This window comes from Peromyscus eremicus, chromosome 19 (genome assembly GCF_949786415.1).
Source record: "Peromyscus eremicus chromosome 19, PerEre_H2_v1, whole genome shotgun sequence".
NCBI lineage: Eukaryota > Metazoa > Chordata > Mammalia > Rodentia > Cricetidae > Peromyscus > Peromyscus eremicus.
In genome coordinates, this window is record NC_081435.1 from 30,783,819 (window position 1) to 30,797,736 (window position 13,918).

A 13,918-nucleotide genomic window follows, 5' to 3' on the forward strand; every position below is an offset into this window, starting at 1 on the left:
TAAAATGTACTTGGGAGAACACACCGGAAGGGAGGTCTGTTATCTGGAAAGTGAAGAGCTTCACGGAGGCAGAGCCAGCTCTACCACTATAATTACAAGAGCCAGGAATCAAAATACTGTTTCATTAAATTTCCCTCTTCTTTGGGTTTTCACACCTTCGAGACTAATTATACCGTGGGGTGGTTTGAATGAGAACAGCCCCCATAGGTTCAGGTGTTTGAATGCATGGTCCCCAGTGGGGGGAACTGGTTGGGAAGGACTAGGAGGGGTGGCCTTGTTGGAGGATCTTGCCAGTGGCTGTGGGCTTTAAAATCTGTAATTCATTGCAGCTTTATGTTCTACAAGGTTAGGGGTTTGCTTTAATATTAAAATTGTGAGAAGAGCAGATGCCTCAAAGGGCTTCTTCATACACATCTCAGAGATGGTCCTAGGTCTCCAAGGGAACAGGTGTCCTATTCTGAGAATCATCAGCCATGGGCCACAGGAAGACGTATCAGAGGGGAAAAGTAAGTCTGCCTGCTTCTGCTCTCCTATAATTTGTCTCCACAAACCCTGTCCCTTCGCTAAAGCCTAAAAACATTGTGAACATTCCTTTCTCCCGGGAACTCATTCTTATACCATTTGACGGAACAATTAACACCAAAGGAAACAGGTTACTGGGCCAGTTTCTGACTTCATACATAAACACTATTCTCTGTGCTACACTGGCTCCAGTTGTAATCTTACCCGTAATGTTTAATCTAATTTAAAACTGTAATTAAAAGTTGCAGTAAGCCGGCACCTATCACGTGACTGCAAATTTTCCGAAGGCAGATGCCGGTCTGCAAGACACCAGGAAGGAAACTGCCTTGAACTCTCTTCTGCTGGCTCTAGGGATGTGTTGCCTGGAGTGAGGTGGGGGGAAACCAAAAGGGAAGACATGATTGAACATTCTAAACCTTCCTGCCAGAGCCTGAGTGTCTGAAATGCTATTTGCAAAAGAAAACAACGGGCAATAGGGTTCCCTCATAGCCAGTCAAATCTAATCAGCCACAGGTATGGCCTTGGTGGGGCATCCCTCACAATCTCCAACATTCCATTTCCATTATAATAAACTGTACTCTGGGGTCATTCATTCATCAAATTCTTTTCTTTCTAGCATTATAGGGGCTTTTAATCTCGAAAAAATACCCATTTATGACCACGTATTGAGAACAATGTTTCAGTTTCTCTTATAGCTTCTGTATAACCCACACCTGAGCATGTTTTTTATATCTTGAATTTCTAGCTATCCACTCCCCTCCAAAAGCTCCTACCCTAAAGACCAGAAAGACTTTTTTTCTTTGACTGACAGGGACAACTTTAGTTTCAAAGATCAGACTAATAACCACATACTTAAACACAAATGACAGTGGGCTTCCATCCAGCAAGTAATCTCCCCCAAACCTCTAGAAAAAGAGGAAAAAGAAAAACCAGCAATGTGTCCATTTCAATGTCTGAACAATTGACAAACATCTGAATGCAAGGAGACACCTGAATTCCAAACAGGAAAACAAAAACATGCAAGCAAATAGCATTTTCTCCTCTGTCATCGGACCTAAAGTTCATCCTGGCACCAACACAAAGAAGTAATGATTCCATCAGCAGCTACCAGATGGCAGGCACGAAATGGCTGTAACCTTCTCAGAGAATGCTGGAGAATGGCTCCGTGGAGTTTAATTTAACGGTGGCTGCCATTTCCTCTCTGCTACTTCTTGCACAGCATGTCAGGCCGTAGTTCACGGGTCTGGCTATGCAGTGACTAAGGTCAACACCATGAGATATGCAAGAGGAGTTGGGAGGCATTTGTGAGACCTCTTTCTTTCTTTCTTTCTTCCATTACCTTGGATCTTGTTTTTAGAAAATGCAGGCCGAATTTCTGGTCATAAGAAAATGGGCTGCCCATGGTGGGATGTTTTTTACATCACTTTTCTTCTATTGGTAGTTAGGATACATTGGAGCATCTTCTGTCATTAGCCAGTAAATCAACCTCTTAGTAAGGGACCACAGGCAAACACCAAAGGGAAAGGTCTTCATGAAACTTCCTCCTCAGCTAGCTTCTTGCAGTGCCCACCCATTTAGACCATTCCTCTAACGTTGGTGAGAATCGCTGCCCAGCTTATGACCACCTGTGGTGCCTCCCCCAACCCTGGCACAAGGGCTGCAATGCAGCCATAAACCAGAGTCCTCATGGGTGAGGCCCAGGCATCAGTCATTTTTCAAATTCCTCAGGTGGTCCAAGGTTGTCTAAGGTATGCAAGAAGTAATATATTTGAAATTTCTACAAGTTTCTGTAAATTGGTTTATAGAAAGCTAACTTCTGTTCCTTAACTTCTACCCTAGGTCACCCTGGCATTGGTTTGTTATTCTTGGGATGTTCCTTTCCCACTCTCTCTCTCCCTAAGCCTCCGTCTCTCCAAGGTTTTGTTAAAGTTATGGGGTTTGGAGGTCAGCCTGCAATAGTGAACATGGGGTCCCCTGACTCCAGGGAGACACTGGAAGGTGTCAGACCAGGCTGCTCGTATGAGTGTGAAGGTTAAAGAGGCTCACGCCTGAGTGTCCCTTCCCCTTTAACCACTGTGCACTGCAAAGCTCCCGGCTGTGGTAAGATGGCTGGGGGAGGCTGCTCCACCCTTCTGTCTATGCGGCTGGACCTACAAGAAGCTGTCTCCTTCTAAGATGCCACATGACCCACCCTAACTCAGGCACTATCCGCAACCACGCGTCTGACAGTGAGCTTTGGGATAATCAACCTATATGCTTTTGTGATGTGATCTCTGCACAGTCCATCTTATGCTGACCTTTCTTTCCTGTATCCCTTAAACTAATAATCACAACTTGCTTTACCTAAGAAGTGGCAACATCGGGTCTTATTGTCAGTCGGAATCTATCAGTGTTATGTCAGTATAACAATGCTTCAAGCCTCCTAGTGACCTATTAGTTCAAGTCCAAAGAGATGTTTATCTTACACATAACAAGTACTTGGTAAATGCTGGATGAACCAGAGTCTACTCCTAAAAGCAAGATCATCACCCAACCCTGGCTCTAGCAAAGGAAAACATCAATAGCGTCTAGACGGGCACTTCAGTAACAAGGCACAGAGATCCACTCAAATACATCCAAGTGAAAAGAGACAAACAGAAACAACGTGCAGGAGGCAGAGCAGAGGTTCAGGCCAACCAGAAGCGGCTCTGCCCCGCCCCCTTCCTCTTTGGTGCCATCCAGCTCTACTATGGACAGTGGGCCTCATTTCTTCCCCCTATAGACTCCAGTCCTTTGCACTTGGCCTACTTGGGTCAACCACTAATGGTGGCCTCTCTTTATATCTCAGAGAAAGTTTATTGGCTCACCTTGAGGGAGGGAGGAGTGAACATCCTGTTACCTACCACCTTCACCTGAAGCAGATGGCAAAACCCAGGATTGCCACTACAATCACTAAACACACATTATGTTGGGAGATGTGATGACCTCAAGAAAATGTTGTGGGATATTTTGATCTCACTCTGACACTCCTTAGTCTGCCAATAAAGTTAACCATGAATCAGAGGGCAGAGCCAGAGACTAGCTGACCGGAATTAGCCATAGAGAAGCCAGGAAGTTGGACCAAGAAAACCTAAAGGAGGAAAGGGTGGGACTACAGCTTGGCACAGGTTTTTGGTTTTTTTTGAGATGAGGAAGAGATGGACTCTTGCTGTGTGTCTGGCCAAAAAGCAAGGCCAGCTGGTTGCTTCTTCGCTTCTCTGATCTAGCAAGTTTTCACACTCACATCTGATTTTCGAGAGTCTTTGTTGCTAAATAGAGCAATAGAGACTTAGTTTAAACCTATACATCACAGCTGAGGCAGAGTCTGGCTGCCAGACTGGAAGATCCTCCAGGCAGCAGCCTAAGTGGGCAGTGGGCCCGCTGACTGGGTGGCTGTGGGGCCTCAGACAGTAATTCAAATATCAGTAGATTCATTTGCAGCTGCTAAGCTGACAGAAAAACTATAGTAGTTTTTATCCATAAATACTCATTGAAAAAAACTGCCTTTATTTCTACAGGACAGTATTTCATAGCTCTAACTCACAGTAACACTGACTTTAAAACACTTCATCCTGTATAAAATCCTAGTTGGAGGTATTTCCGTTAGGATTTTAATCCATGTTGTTTCACATTATAGAGCAAAATACATCTGAAAACGCAAACACAGATGGGGAAAGGGCTTGTACAGCAAGAGAAATGAGTTCGAGCCACGTCTCGCCTACCTTGAGTTCGCAGTGTGACAGCTGTGGTTGAAGACAGGAAATCGGAAGGCCATTAAGCCACTGAAATAGTGTTCCAAGTCATGACAGCCACGCTCATTCACTTTAATGTGAGCAAGGCAGCGCGCACAGCCTCATCAGATGCTATTCACTGCTAGTTGACACAAACTGTGTAGTCACATGACTTCCCAGACCCCTGGAAAATGAGAGGAAGGCTACTAGAGGCCGACACAGAAATGGTGCAGGAAATGTTGAGGAAAAGGAAAACTCACAAGGCACCCTAGAGTCCAAGGAGCAAACCCTGTCTAAACGGGGGCATTCACAAACCTGAATAGGACCCAAAAGGGTTAAAAATAAAATGACAGCCTTGAAGAGCCTTCCTCGATAAATTCCAGTTACAAAAGCAAGAAATCGGGGGGGGGGGGGGGGGGGGAGGGGTGATGTAAGTGGCTTTTTAAAAGATGTGGAGTGTGAAAGAATGGCCTCAAGTTGTTTATACCATGTGCCCCCACAGTGTCTGAGAAATGTGATATTAATTCATACGCGGCACTGTCTATGAAACACACAAAGTAATTCACATGAAAAGAACATAGTAGCTTTTCCATTGGCCAATGATTGAAAACCTAAGAACCCTCCTGGTGAAAACCACTCAAGCTAGCTTCCTTCTTTCTAAGAACACTCTTTGAGTGATCGCATGCGCTGATCAGTGGACTCAACTGATGCAAAACCTTCTTACAGGGCAGGAGACATAGAGACCAAAAACACTCTCCCCTCATCTGTCTTTCGCAAAACGTACGTAGTCTGTGTTACAGAAGCACACATGTCCTAGAGAACTTGCTTCAAAATGTAAATCCAGAGTCCCAACTGGATATTACAAGAATCGGAGTCTGTCGGAGAAGGGTTGAGCCTGCACTACACGGCAGCAGAGTTCTGGGGAGGTCTGTACAGTCTCCCCATCACCGTACAACGTCACCTTGAAAGGAAGGCTCAGCAACGCAGTCAGGAAGCCAGCCAGGTCTGTGAATGAACCTTCCCCATTCTTGTGCCCAGTGTGTCCAATAAGGCCACACTCCTGACTTTGGCATTTCTCATCCAACCCAGTAGATGACCAAGTGCACACTTTGATAAGATATACGTAATTTTTTAAACTAAAGAATCCTAACTAATTCTAAAAAGATGAATATTTTTAAGGATTTATTTTTATTATTTTTATTTATATGTATATGTGTGTTTGTATGAATGGATGTCATACGTATGTGAGTAGCTCTCAGGCACCAGAAAAGGGTATCAGATCCCTTGAAGCTGGAATTACAGGAGGTTGGGAGCCTCCTGATGTTGGTGCTGGGAACCTAACTTGGGTTCTCTAGAATGGCAAAAAGTACTCTTAGCTTCTAAGCCATCTCTCCATCCCCAGCTCTGTAATATTTTTATAAATATTTTATTTTTCTTTAAGACTTTCTTTTTAACTATGTGTATGTCTGGGAAGAGGTATGCATAAGGATGCAGTACCCCAGAGGCCAGAAGGGGGCATTGGATCATCTGGAATTGGAGTTACACATGGTTGAGTTGCTAGGGTGGTTCTCAATCTGTGAGTCACGACCTATAAGACCATCAGAAAACACAGATATTTACATTACTATTCATAACAGTAGCAAAATTACAGTTATGAAGTAACAAGGAAAACAATTTTATGGTTGGGGGTCACCACAACATAAGGAACTGTATTAAAGGGTCACAGCATTAGAATGTTGAGAACTACTGCTCTAGAAGCATGGGCTCAAAAGTACTGGCTGGCAAGCATGCATGGCAAACAGAAAAGTTTGAGCAGCTCAGAATTTGTTGTTGACACTTAAAAGGTTTCTCCTCCTCCTCTCCATCCTCCTCCTGTTCTTCTTCCTCCCATTCCTTCTCCTCCTCCTCCATCCTTTCCTGGAAAGGTAAACATTGCAAGGACCACATAAAGCAGCCATGTGGCCAGTCACAGAGGCTGGGGCTTAGCAGCAGCGCTCCACCTTCAACCACATTCTACAGCGACCTCAGCCTGCTTCACTCACCACAACAATTGTAAGGACCCACACACTTTTGCACCAGTCACCTCAGCTTGAAGGAACCTGGCACAAATTCAGTCTCTCTCTGCCTCACTCTCTTGCTGAAAATTCCTGCCACAAAAATCCTTTCTTGCCTCGCAGGTGTTAAAGAAGAAATCAAGAACTGAGCCAGGCAGTGGTGGCGCACACCTTTAATCCCAGCACTCGGCAGGCAGAGGCAGGTGGATATCTCTGTGAGTTCGAGGCCAGCCTGGTCTACAGAGCGAGATCCAGGAAAGGTGCAAAGCTACACAGAGAAACCCTGTCTCTTTCGAAAAACAAAAACAAAAACAACAAAAAAACTCAAGAATTGGCTGAGGCAGGACAGCTGCCACAGTTGAAGGTCAGCCTGGAGTACACGCAGCAAGTATTGGACCAGCCTGAGCCGCAATAGTGAGACCCTATCTAAAATAAATGAGTAAGTAAGAAAATAAAAAGAAAGAAGACAGATAACGTATGCAAATGGCCCAGACTTTGGGCACAACTGAGTTATTTTAAAAGTAGTGATGCCAGGATTCCACATTCAGAGAGTCTGACTTCTCTGTCTGGGGTGCACCCTGCTCTATGAGATGGATTGGAGTCTCCCGAGTAACCCTAACAGGTAGCTAAAGAAGAGAAGCCTGGCTTTGTGAGCTTTTGAGTGCAGAGAGCTGTATTTACTCCAGCATCAACCCCCAAGTAAAAATTTCTTGTCGCTCTCATCCATAATAATTCACTTACTTTTGGGAAAGGGAAATTATTCTAATGCCATTTACTAACTGGAAAACAAGGTCAAAATCTACTCTGACTTCTACCATTCAGTTTCCCTCCGACACAACGGAAGAGTAAAATGCTAAGGAAATGAAGGGAAATTATCCCAAGAGATAAAACTCAAACAGCACAAATAGCTCAAACACAATAAGAGGAGGTTCACAGTGGCAGGCTTGTATGCAAAAGCACAATTGCTTTGAAATTCATCAATGCACAAAGCAGAGAAAATTTCAAATACTGAAAGAGAAAAAAAAGGGAACAATTTCCTTAAGTCTTTTCAATAATGGCCTAATTTTTATCTTAAGATGAATTCCGAATTATTACTTCCTTTCAAGCTTTCTGTTAGACGGTATGCATTTATATTTTGGCTTCTCATCACGGGAAATGCAAACTAATGTCATCGAAATTTCACCCACTAATACCATCTACATCACAGCTGAAAAGCAGACGCCCAGGCTAGGTATGTAACGCCATTAGTACAGTGCTTGCCGGCATTCACCAAGCTCTGAGTTCAATCCTCAGCATCCACCCGTCAACCCAGCACTCTGGAGACAGAGGCAGAAGGATCAGGAGTTCAAGATCATTTTTGGATACATAGAGAGTCTGTGTCTCAAGAAAAAAAAAAGTAGACAACAAAAAGAATACAGAAAAGCAAATGCTCAAAAATCATTTCACATAATAATAGATCCTATTTAATATTTTTATAAACTATCTTAAGTCAGTCCAATAACCTCATTTATACCCATTACCCCATTGCGCAATTTTTATTTAAATTAGCTGTGGAAAGGTTTAAAAATGATGTGCACACCCATTAAATAATCGGTGGCAGAACCAGGATTTAATCCACACCAATCTGACTGGCCCCAAACCTGTGCTCTTCAGACTAAACCCACAGATGAAAGAATCGTGCCTGATTACTCCCACTTTACTAGTCAAAAACAGAGCTGTATAGTTTGTGCCACATCACAAAACAAGTAAGTGGGAGCCACAGCCAGACTCTTCATACTCTTCACTCCATGCTCTTGCAGAAGAACAAGCCAGAGTTTACATGTCATCTCCTAAAAACTGTACTGACTTCTGAGAATCTCAAATATTCATACATAGGTGGCTTAGCTAATCATGGTATACATGTGGTTAGTTGACCATGGTATAGATATGGCTTAGCTGACCATGGTATAGATGTGGTTAGCTGACCATGGTATAGATGTGGCTTACCTGACCATAGTATACATGTGCTTACCTGACCATGGTATACATGTGCTTAGCGGACCATGGTATACATGTGCTTAGTTGACCATAGTATCCACGTGGCTTGGCTGACCATGGTATACATGTGATTAGCGGACCATTGTGTATACATGTGGTTAGCTGGTATACATGGGGTTACCTGAACATGGTATCCACATGGTTAGCTGGTGTACATGGGGTTAGCTGACCATGGTATATATACATGTGGCTTAGCTTCACCACAGCTCTGGCACACTGCCTTTCTATCCATCTCTCTGGAAAAAGGTACCAGGGTGGACCTCTTTACGTGTCCCAGAATCCTCTCCTGGATCCTATGAATGCTGATGCTGACAGCCAATGAGTATAAGGTGCCTTCCCAAACCTCCATCCTGCCCCTGGCCGCCCTGACACCATCACATGAAATCAGAAGAACATCTTGAGGAAGCATAGATATCATCTGATATGTTCTCTCCTTTTATTCATAAGATTGTAAAGAGACCATGTCATAAAATCCAGCTGAAAGATCTCATCTCCATGAGTCCCATGATTTGAAGCAGGCTCCAAAATAGAGTGTCAGTCTGTGCTCGGCAGGAAGGTCTCCTTTTCTCTAAGCCACAGATTCTGTGTCCTGAAACTTGCATCCAATAATTGTGCCTGTGATGTCGTGGCTGAGAAGGGATTCTCAAAAACAAAAAAAAAAAAAAAAAAGAAAAGAAAAAAAGAGTAAACACAGCAGCAGCTTCCCTGCAAGAGAAAGAAATAGGTTTTATCACCTAATAAACACGTCTCACCAATCAATACTTATTTGGCCTCTTTTCTGAAGCAACTCCCAAGAGTCACTTGAATTCTCTCACTATGGATAATTCTTGAAGAAATTGCATTCCGACCTCCTAATGATCTTCGAACAAAGCAAGCACCTTATTTTATTAAGTGCAGCTACCTAGAGGAGCTAGTTCAGAGTGGAACTCAAGATACAGCTAAAAGTGAGGTCTTCATCATCCCGATGAGATAGAATTCTACTGTGTTATCAGACCTCACCAAGCCAGTGGCAAGAACAAACAGATGTCAGGGCTATTTGTTTTGTTCAAAAGTGACAGGAAATCAAAAATCCATCAAATAGATGTGCCAGCAGCAACACCACAAGCATATTGGCTAGTGAGATTTATATGCCTCCGTTTTGGTCCATGAGAAAATTACCTAAGCTTTCTACATTTGCAAATGCCCACTTGGACACACAGGTCAGCAAGTTCATGAATGTTACTTTTGATGCTAGGTGCCATGAAAAATGTAGGCATGTGTTCCATGAATTTAAATCCTACATTTTTATGTTTTTGTGGGGGTAGGGTTAGCCCTGACTTGCCTGGAACTCAGAGATCTGCATCTTAAGTGCTGGGATTAAAGGCATGTGATGTAAAAATATGAAATAATATCTCCTCTGGCACATTTGTGTAACTCTACAAATTGTCTTTTAAAGGCAGAGAACTGGGCTGGAGAGATGGTTCAGAGGGCAAAGGGCCCACTACACATTGTGATGTCCTGGGTCCAAATGTCCAGAAACCATATGAAGTCAAACGCAATAGTATGTGTGCCTATCATCCCAGGACTCAGACAAGATTGCTCCCAGGCCTGGTATACACAGCAAAAAAAAAAAAAAAAAATCAAGAGACTCTATCTTGAATAAGGTACAAGGTAAGAATCAATACTTCAGATTATCATCCCCTCTCTCCTTCCCTCCATCACACAAACACACACACACACACACACACACACACACACACACACACATGCACACACCTGCATTTATGCATATAAATGCATACATATACATATGCACATATGCAAAAAACAAAAGAAAATGGAGAGTTGCAAAATTCCAAAGTTGGTATATCAATTGAATTATAAACAGTGCCCATATTATTACCATGCTCCAATGACATTGTCAATGTTAACAGAATGCCTGTATTTCTATTGCATGTGCACTGGACCTCTCTGAGTGCGTCAGTGACCACTGTTGATGGCACTTTTAATGTCATTGTTGTTAGCATTTAAATATCTCATCACGCCTTAAGATAGCATGATGTGAGTCTTCACTAAGTGAGGCTGTTAGCACAAATGCAGAGGAGATAAACTGTCAAAAAAATAAAGAGCAGAGGTATGATGTGATCCATGTGATAGTTTTCAAAGGCCACACAATCACCACCACAATCCTGGACATTAATTTATGAAAGTAACTCAGGAGACAACAAACTTTGCCCTTCTTGTTTCCAACAAACAACAAAAGGAGAATAAAGTAAATAATTGAGGCTGTAAAGGCTGCAAGGTCTCTGTCAAAACTATTCGAGTCTGCTGCTGCAGCTTTGAACGTAGCCAAGAGCACAGCTGTGTTCCAATAAATCTTAATTTATAAAAAGCAGCAGCCTGGATACATTTTACGGCTACAGTGTTCTGAACTCTATTCTCTGTGTGGTCCCTCCTACCCATTATTATATATTTATTTGCTTTTTATTTTAGTTACCTCTCTCTCTCTCTCTCTCTCTCTCTCTCTCTCTCTCTCTCTCCCTCCCTCCCTTCTTCCCTCCCTCCCTCCCTGGGGGGGGGCGCGTGTGCATGTGCATTCACATACACCACACATGTGTGCAGGACATGGGACAACCTGTGGGAGTCAGTACCCTCCTTCTACTACCTGTGGCCACAAGACTGAACCCAGACTACCAGGGTTGGGGGCAAACACCTCTCAATGAGCCATCTTTTCAGACTTTGTTTTTAGTTTCGAAGCAAGTCTCACTCCATAGCCCAGGCTGCTCCTAAACTCTCAGCCACCCTGTCCCAGCCCCCCAAATGCTGGCTCCTTTCCGTTTAATTTTATCACTTCACAACTCAAGAACAGTACACGCCCCACCTACAACTTATTTTCCATAAAGCTATTTTTGAGAAAGGAAGAACGTTCCATAAAAACAGAAGCATTTTAAACTACAAAAGCTTTGTAAAAATTGTCAAGAAAATGGGAAGGAGAGAGAATAAAGCTGTGGCTGGGCTACAACACCAAAGCCTCAAATTTTTCCAAGTCTGATTTGTAGTGATGATTACAGAACTATTTATTTATACTTCACAAAATGGAATCATCAATTTAATTGTATATAAGTAATAACTCAATGAAGTTGATTGGAACAGCTTAAAGCTTAACTGGTAGTCTTTAATTTACAGTAATTGTAGATGCATATATGAAGAATATATATCCCTTCCTTTACATTTACTCCTTTGAGAAAATGGGTTATGAATTATGACAGCCTGCTCTATGCATATAACACAGGAATTCTGTGGCACCAAATGCTACTGTCCCACTCCAAAGTCCTGACACTATGCAGACCTCGACCACTTAGCTGCCTGAGATGGAATAAGCTGCTTCTTATACACCAGGATAAGCCCAAGTCATAGGTTAGTCTCACATGGTAAAAAGAAAAAAAAGAAAATCCAAGTGTCCTACCTCTTGCTACTACAAAAACATTATCATCTACAAAGTTCATACTGGAGAACTGTGTATCAAGTCATACACACAGGCTAAAATCATCATCATCATCATCATCATCATCATCTCCAAAGTACGAGTTTATTATTTTGTGTTAAGCTGCACTGATAGATGTCATGGGCTACATGGGCCATAGGCTGGTCATGACTGAAAGACAACAGGCCACACTGTAAACTTTTTAAATTTACTCATCTTTACTAACAACACTTTACATCCAAACTGACTTAGAACCACAAGCTGGCATGAGCCTTGACTCCTTGTTTTGGGTGAATTTGCTCTAACCTGGAGCTTGTCTACATTACATTCAGAAAATAAACAAACGAATGAATGAATAATGCAAGAAGAGGCTTTGATGAAAAAAAATCAGGGGAAAATACAGGATGCAAACCATTAATAACTGATATAAAGGTAAACGTATACCCAAAGATGCTAAAAGCCCAGTTATCTGCTTTCTTGGTGTCCTAGCTCTTGACTGCCTCCATCATCTCTACCCAAGATGAGCTCAGGAGACCCGCCCTTCCACCCCCCCCCACCCCAACCCCCGCAAGACTTGGTCAACCAGAACTCCAGGAGTGGGTCCACTAGTCTATGCTTTAAAATCCTCCAGCTGTTCCTGATGTTGACTAAAATTTCAAGACCACTAATTCAAAGCTTGGAAACTAGCAAGCATTGCCTTTCCAAAGTCCCTCGTGTAACTTAGAGCTGACTTCAGATCTCACCCCCTGGGTAAGTCGGGATCAGTGCCCAAGGGCACACGCGCATTAGTACTTAGTTAGAGTGGGGTCTATTAAGATGGAAGCAGCCAAATGGAAGCCATTAAAGATGCCTCTACCTGGGACTACAGTAAAGCAAAGCCATTACTGCATCCCTGGGGAGATTGTGAAGATGAGAGCCACCATCAAGGCCACAGGGGTGATGACTCCAACCATATCTCCATTTAAGTCCATTTGGCCTGTGCAGCTGGTGGACACTGGAGAATGACAGTTAACTATTGTGAGTTGAATCAAGTGAGGACTCTAATCATGTCCAAGCTGCACTTGCCTTGATTGAATAGATTAATACATTTCCTGGTATCTAATATGTAGATGTCTTTCCTTTTATCTGACCATAAGACCCATCAGAAGCTACTGGTTTTTTTTTTTCAGTTGGTATCTTTTACTACATTATGAGATGTATTTAGAAGACCTCATAATGTATTATGAGAGGGCCATGAGCCCTTGAGGACAAAGGGTAGAATGTTACAGTTCAAGGTGTCTGGGTGTCACATTGATAAAGGATGAGCTTGTTTGTCCTCGCTGTCAACTGACTGGATTCAGAGGTGGTTGGGACATACAATTCTAGGTGAGGCTGGGAGGATATTTCCAGAGAAATTTATGCAAGAAGGGAAGACATGCCCAGAGTGTTGGTGGCATCATGGCATGGGTTGGGATTCTGAATTTAACATAAATGGAAAAAGGAGAAGACCGAATGAGCACCAACATTCATATCTCTCTGTTCCCTGCTGGGAAAGCAATGGGATCAGCCACCTTACAATCCTGCCACCACACTGTACTCCATCTCTTCTTAAAACATAAGTAAAATAAATCTTCCTTCCTTGTAGTGGGTAGTTGTTCCAGCTTTGACCTGGAAGTACTACCCCCACTGAGGCTTCGGTAACTGTTACACCTACAAGGTGGGGCCAAGACAGGAGCCCTTAAGACTCGAGATCTGGATGTGCCAGCTCTCTTGGTTCCTGGATCCTGGATGCTGGAGGTAGACCAAGCAGAGTTCTCCAGAGAACACCGCCGGACTGCGCTACACCTTTTTCGGATCCTGTAACCTATCCCTTCACTTGTAAGTTACCCCACAAAATAAACCTCCCTTTTAACTATGTGGAGTGGCCTTAATACTACAACCAATACTTCCTTAAAGTTGCTTCTGTGAGGTATTATATCACAGTAGTGAGCAGAGTAACTAATATAGTCATCCTCACAGACATGCCAGCCTAGAAAAACAGGGAGAAATAGCCAAGTTCTTTATAATTTGTTTAAGGAGCAGGATGGATATAAGAACAAACCATACCTAGATTC

At 43.0% G+C, this 13,918-nt stretch overlaps 1 protein-coding gene across 6 annotated transcripts in view; it reads right to left on the reverse strand.

Moving 5' to 3' along the window:
- Positions 1-8,774: 8,774 nt before the first annotated feature.
- Prelid2 (PRELI domain containing 2) overlaps positions 8,775-13,918 on the reverse strand; it is an 82,246-nt gene continuing 77,102 nt past the window's right edge. For 5 of the 6 annotated variants that reach the window (XM_059246157.1, XM_059246155.1, XM_059246156.1 and 2 more), the window contains one exon: positions 9,008-9,067. The gene's annotated coding sequence lies outside the window, so the exon portion shown is untranslated. The other variant, XM_059246154.1, reaches the window with a different exon arrangement.